We start from the raw sequence: 7,049 nt of genomic DNA, 5'->3' as shown, positions 1-7,049 counted from the left end.
AAATGGGCTCCAATAACAGGGAAAAAGAAACTAGGCACCATGAAACAAACGCTTGTCGAAATCACCGAAAAATCGTAATTCTTGAACAGTCTTCCCTCTAAAAAAGCAATGAGCTGGTTTTCATCCTTTTTGTGAGAGTCTATAACACCGTCTTTCTTTGATTATTGTCAACTGTCACTTGCGGTGCTTATCATCGTGTCAAGAATTGTTGATTAACAACATTTTGCAGGACTTGCTTCGGCAGTACATGCTGCGGCAATACTAAAATTGTAACGATACAGAGAAGATTAGCATGGCCCCTGCGCAAGGATGACACGCAAAATCGTGAAGCGTTCCATATTTCTTTTAAAAAAAAAACATTTTGCAGTAGCCTACTAAGCTAAATATTTTCATAATACAATCAGAAAAAGTCCTTAAATTTATATATAATATTTTGCCAATTTATTATAGATTGAGTTGGCACACCGATTTAATTTTCCAACAAAAACTTGCATAAAGAGAACACTGCTCGTGAAACACAATAACGGTGAAACGCATGACATTTGCAAACATAAAATAAGCAACCCTATGCTCACAGACAACTTTGAAATTCGAAAACAGACGTTTTAATCAACCACTGGGACAGTGTGGCTGGACATCGCATTGGAATAACTTTAAGCAACCCCCACCTAGAACTATAATCTGATTGGTCGGTCGGTGGAATCGTATGCAAAGCAAAAATATGCTTCCCGGAAAGTATTTTTGCCTTCGTGCTCATTAACTCCTCAAGAAAAGTATTTTTGGTTATACTTGTACGTTGATACCTTCCGCGGGCCGCAGCGATACAGAGTGGCGGGCCGCATGCGGCCCGCGGGCCGCCATTTGGTAACCCCTGCTTTAGATGAAGCTTTGCGTACTTGTTTTATGTGCTCGGTAGGAAACGAAGCAGTTCTTAAAGCTCTCTTTAAAATTAAACCTGACGATCTTACTTTTTCACGTGCTCTTGAAATAGCCATAGAAACTGAAGACGCTGCCAAAGTGGCTAAGGAGACGGTGTTTGGCACTGAACCGTCGGTGGTACATAAAGTTAAAGGCACCGATAGACGATATTCTTTCAAGAAAGCTACAGTGGCCAGTGCTAATGCGAACAAGCAAAGTAAGTGCTATCGATGTGGTAAATCTAATCACCTTGCTAACAACTGCAGATTTAAAAATGCGGTCTGTCATTTCTGTAAACTTACAGGGCATGTACAATCCGCATGTCGTAAAAAAGCCGCACAAGTTCATTCTTCTAAGGTCAACTGCATACAGGAGGTAAATACTGTTCATAATTCGTCGAGTAAAGTTCCTAAACTCGAGGTTCGAATTTTTATTAAGTCTTTTCCCGTCTTAATGGAACTTGATACAGCTACAGGGGGAAATTTCATCTCTTCTGAAGTTTGGTCGCAGCTAGGCAAACCTATATTGCAGACTCCGCAGCTACGTTTTCAGTCGGCAAGTAAGCACTCGATGCCTATTATTGGATCTTTCACTGCCGAAGCGAGCTGCAACAAATCGGGAAAGACGACCACAGTTCAATTTATGGTATGTGAAATCCCTAACCTTAACTTATTAGGACGTGATGCTATTCAAGCACTAGATATTTCGGTAGATAAGTTCTTTTCTTCATCTTTACATGCTATTCATCGTCACAACGACATAGATTTTAACTTGCAAAAATCATGTTCCGAGTTATGTGATCAATACGAAGACTTGTTTAAACCTGAGTTAGGTTGTCTTCAGGATTACGAATTAGAGATTGAGTTTAACTCTGATTGTAAACCAGTGTTTTTAAAGCCCAGACCAGTGCCTTTCGCCATTCAAGAAGACTTAGCTCTTGCCTATGACGCCGGCATAGAAAAAGGTATCTGGACACCTGTACAATTTTGCGACTGGGGAACTCCTGTAGTACCAGTTCGCAAGGCTTCTACCGAAGGTAAGAAATCAAAATTAAGGGTTTGTGGTGATTATTCTTCTACAGTTAATCCACAACTTAAAACTCACAGGCACCCTTTGCCTCTTCCAGAGGATTTAATGCGTAAACTAGGGGGTGGCCACTAGGGTGATGACTAAATTTTTTTTTGAGGAAATCGAAAACGCCTGCTATGGGAAACGATGAACTTTTTTATGTGTACCAAGAATGTGAAATTTTTTTTTGAAAATTTTTCAAAAACCTCCCCCACCAATTGATTTTTCTGACGTCACCTAAGTACATTTTTCTCCTTTTTTACTCCTCATACATTGTTTAAACTTGTTACAGACTCCTTACCATACTAAAAAGGTGGCCCACAGTATGGTGCAGATTTTGGAAAAAAAATTGTCGAAAAAAGTCAAGGGGGTTCAGAGATTTTACCCTTTTTGTCATTATTTTTCGCAACAGCGCCTCTAGCGGAAAATTTTTAATTAGTGTAACTTCAAGAATTCTTAAGGGATTTCGACAATTTTTTTTTGTCAGATGGTTTATTTTTGATACTGGGTGACTTGGTAGTTTGTTAGTTGTTACATTTTTACCACTAGATGGCAGTAATTTGTTTTTTTAGTGTAAAACTTGCAAAATCCTTAAATCGACTGCATGATACCCAAATTTATCGTATATTTCCATGTTCTTTTCTTCATATTCATTCAGGCTTCATATTCATTTAAAATTCGTTCCAATTCATTATAAATATCTTGAGCAGATCCACTTTTGCACTTTAGTATTCCAAGTTTGACCTCATTTGTTTCTCTTTGGAGGCAAACCACCTGAAACTCCTTCCCAGACAACCTTTTCCATCAAAATGGAGACACTAATATTTTCCTTCTTTCAACAGCAACTTTATTTTATCCTTTTCGTTGTTTCCAGCTCTTATAACACTACGCCACACACCAGACTGCGATAGAGTAGGGAGAGTAACCCCTTCTTCATTCAGAGTGGAGCACACACCCGATGCTTTGTGGGTGGACAAAGAATGGCGAACCACCATTTTTGTTACTGACAATGTTGACGATCTCCTCTTCTTTTCAAACCCATCTTCTTCTTCTGATATTGTGCTCTCGGAATAACTGGAGGCCCTGTCACTTTCAGAATCACCATCTTTGCTGGACAATTACGTATTGTTGAAGCAGGAGGAATTTGTAACTTTAGCCTTTTTGAAGGGTGTATTGCAGAGAGTGAGGAAGGTTTCAGAGTGGTGTAGCCAACTCTTCCACGTGACTCAATTTGCTTTTTGTAAAGCTCTTTATCTTCGTTAGACAGCCACTTTCCATCACTTATAGTTATATCAAAAATGATAGGTAAGTCTTCTTTAAATTTTTCGTTTGGCCTTCGTTTGGATTTTTCGTATTGTGAAACCAACTTGTCTAAACGGGCATTGATTACCTGTTTCCTGAGAACTGGAAAACTAAATTTTTGCCACAACTGGGTCAGTTCTTCTTGTATTGTTGCCATTCTTACTTTTTTTTAGCTTTTCAGCTTCCAGCAGCACATGATATCGACCTAAAACCTGGTAATTTGATGGCAGCCGAACACAGGTATTCAAATTCTCCATTCTTGGCAGGTCTCGTCGTTTGGTGTAGCTGGAGGAGGGTAGATTTGCAGCCCAAATTCCTTTTTTCTTGGAAACAGCAGTATTCGACTTCAAAAACGACATATTTTTAAAAGTAGCCTATGGTATAGGTTACAGGTAATTCCTAACAAAACTAAAAATGATAATCTTTTTTTGCCATATAATTACGATATTAACTGCTCTGGACAACATTTACAGCTAATTAACAATCTATAGGCCCATTATTCAATTTCGTAACAGTTGCATGGACAAGGATTAACGAAACATTGGTTCACCATGTTTATTACCATTAAACTACATAAAGAATGAGCTACCGCACAAATGAAAAAGGAGTGGCAGAAATCTATCTCACTCATGATATGCAATCCAAAACAACCAGTTAAGCACCCCCAACTCCAAAACCCAATACCGGTAACTAAAAAACTAACCCGATAACTAGGCTAACGTGAATTCAGTTGCATGATAAATTGCATGAGCGTATTATAGGCCCATTAAATAGACTAGGCTACACTATCAAGATTTTATGTACAGTACAACAAGCTGCTAATAATTAATAGATCAAATGATTTCAATTATTCTTTTAAATTCTCAGCAACTTGCAATGCTATTAAAAACTCTTATCTGGTCTAGCTTTATAGACTATCAGTTCAGATATAAAACACTAGTGCCCTCTAGTGACAAAAATATATCAAAATAAAGTAACAATAAACCTCCTTAGCATTCAAAATGAGCTTATTGACAAAAAAATTTACCGAAATCGCTTAAGAATTCTTGAAGTTACACTAATTAAAAATTTTCCGCTAGAGGCGCTGTTGCGAAAAATAATGACAAAAAGGGTAAAATCTCTGAACCCCCTTGACTTTTTTCGACAATTTTTTTTTCAAAATCTTCACCATACTGTGGGCCACCTTTTTAGTGTGGTAAGGAGTCTTTAACAAGTTTAAACAATGTATGAGGAATAAAAAAGGAGAAAAATGTACATAAGTGACGTCAGAAATATCAATTGGTGGGGGAGGTTTTTGAAAAATTTTCAAAAAAAAATTTCACATTCTTGGTACACATAAAAAAGTTCATCGTTTCCCATAGCAGGCAAAAAAAATTTTTTTTAGTCATCACCCTAGTGGCCACGGATTCACTAAGATTGACCTGGCAGATGCTTATAACCAGATTAGGTTAGGTCCAAAGAGTCGAAAAATATTGGCATTAAGTACCCATAGAGGGGTTTTACTGCAAAATGTTATGCCGTTTGGCATCTCTTCTGCCCCAGGCCATTTCCAAAAGATAATGGATGATCTAACTAGTGACTTTCCAGGTGTAGCAGTCTACCTGGATGACATTTTGATAAGTGGAGCTACAGCAGAAGAGCATGAACCTTAAACGACTACTCGATCGTTTATCTTCGAAAGGTCTTAGATGTAGGAAGGAAAAATGTAGATTTGCCCAGGCAAATGTCGAATACTTAGGCCATGTTCTTTCTAAACAGGGGATTTCAAAGGGTCCTAAAGTCGATGCTGTACTGAACATGCCTGCTCCTTCCAATGTTGGCACATTACGTTCTTTTCTGGGGTCGGTTCAATTTTATTCTAAGTTTATGCCCCCAGAATTTTCTACGGTAGCGCAACCGTTATATCATTTAACCAAGAGTGGTGTTCCTTGGAGCTGGGAACACAAAGAAAAATGCGCTTTTGCAAAATTAAAAACGTTTCTTTCCGCAGAAGATGTTCTCGTACACTTTAACCCGTTGCTTCCTTTAAGAATTGCGTGCGACGCATCAAGCGTGGGCATTGGCGCCACACTGTTTCACCGCTCCCCGGACGGAAGCGAGAGGCCAATAGCCAATGTGTCGAAAATCTTGACGAAGGCTCAAAGAAACTACAGCCAAATCCAAAAGGAGGCTATGTCCATCATCTTCGCTTTGAAGAAATTTTATCAATACCTTTACGGTAGGAATTTTATTTTGGTAACGGATCATAAGCCTTTACTTTCACTTTTTAGTCCAGATAAACCTACCCCTTCGCTGGCGGCTAACCGGTTAGCACGCTGGGCGTTGTTTTTGAGTCAATTTAGTTATACTATAGAGTATCGCAAAACAACGCATCACCAAAATGCTGACGCCTTGAGCCGTCTTCCGTCCAACGATGACACAATTTTTGATGGGGAGGAAAGTGCAGATGATGTTGATAGTGTCTGCGCAATTGATACGTTGGATTCGCAGGTTAGTCATTCCGATTCTTCTACTTTGCGCAAGGAAACTTCCAAGGATCCAGTCTTGTCTAAAATCATTCGCTTTACACAAGAAGGATGGCCTGCGAAATCAAATTTTAACGATCCAATCGAACAGTTTAGAAGAGTTGCTGATTCTCTAACAACATGTTATGGTTGTTTATTATTTGGTTCTAGAGTGGTTATTCCTTTTAAACTCCGCAATGATATTCTTTCTCTTTTACACGAAGGTCATTTCGGCATGCAGCGAATGAAACAACTGGCCAGGACAGCAGTCTACTGGCCCAATATCGATGCGGACATTGTCGACCTCTGCCGAACATGTACTACATGTGGTGTGCATCAAGCTGCACCAAGCAAGGCTCCTATCCACCCATGGATAGCTCCAGAGAAGCCTTGGAGTCGAATTCATGTCGATCACGCTATTAATTTTTTAGGTTCCAATTGGCTTATTGTTACCGATGCTTATAGTAAGTATTAGGATGTTTCATTTTTTCACGATTTTTGAAATCAAAAATGCTTGGGGTCTAATCAGATCGGATTTTGGCCACAAACAACCGATCCAAAATATTTTTTCGATCGGACGACTTTTAGAGGGTGCGCGGCCCCCCCAAAGTTTGAAAATTTGAAGCGTGGGAAAATTTGCAGGAAATATGCGATATCTCGGTAACGGAAAGTGATAGGAAGACGTGTAAGGTGTCAACTTGTGCGGAATGGCCAACTTCCTATCTGCGTTTAATACATTTTGCTACCCTATCTGCAACGAAAAAAAAGTTAATTGCAAAAAACTGTTTTTTTCATATTTTCGATGTTTCGTTCTACAGAAGCAAAACCCTTGGAACCAGTAACTACAGTGATTACAAGTTATAGAGAGCAACAAACATGTGCTATGGCATAGGGTACAAGTGTGCATCGAATGTTACACAACAATGGACTTCCTTTCACGATTGGCTTAGAATACCGTCATCTCCTATCGCACAGTGTCTCTCACATGTAAACGTTTCAGCATAAGCTACCAACACAGAGTAATTAAACAAAACAGTTGACATTGACGTGGCTGTGCAAATCAAGAGTCATACACCATGTGAACGCGAAGAAAATCATAAATTCAACAGTATGTACAATACTTGCGGACTAGAGATACTCAAACGCAGGAACAGGGATCCCCCAGTCATGACCAGTGAAAGCAAAACAAATAAGCAACATCATGTAGAACGAAAATTCGGGCATGTTACCCAAGAATAAAAATTACTGCCGGCATGT

The 7,049-nt window shown here is 39.1% G+C and overlaps 1 non-coding gene across 1 annotated transcript; it reads left to right on the top strand.

Moving 5' to 3' along the window:
* Positions 1-241: 241 nt before the first annotated feature.
* On the top strand, positions 242-344 carry LOC145769756 (U6 spliceosomal RNA). Its single transcript, XR_014289075.1, has one exon. It is a non-coding gene; the product is annotated as a U6 spliceosomal RNA (small nuclear RNA).
* Positions 345-7,049: the final 6,705 nt, after the last annotated feature.

Source organism: Aplidium turbinatum, chromosome 4 (genome assembly GCF_918807975.1).
Source record: "Aplidium turbinatum chromosome 4, kaAplTurb1.1, whole genome shotgun sequence".
Classification (NCBI taxonomy): domain Eukaryota; kingdom Metazoa; phylum Chordata; class Ascidiacea; order Aplousobranchia; family Polyclinidae; genus Aplidium; species Aplidium turbinatum.
This window is presented reverse-complemented; position numbering and strand designations above follow the sequence as displayed.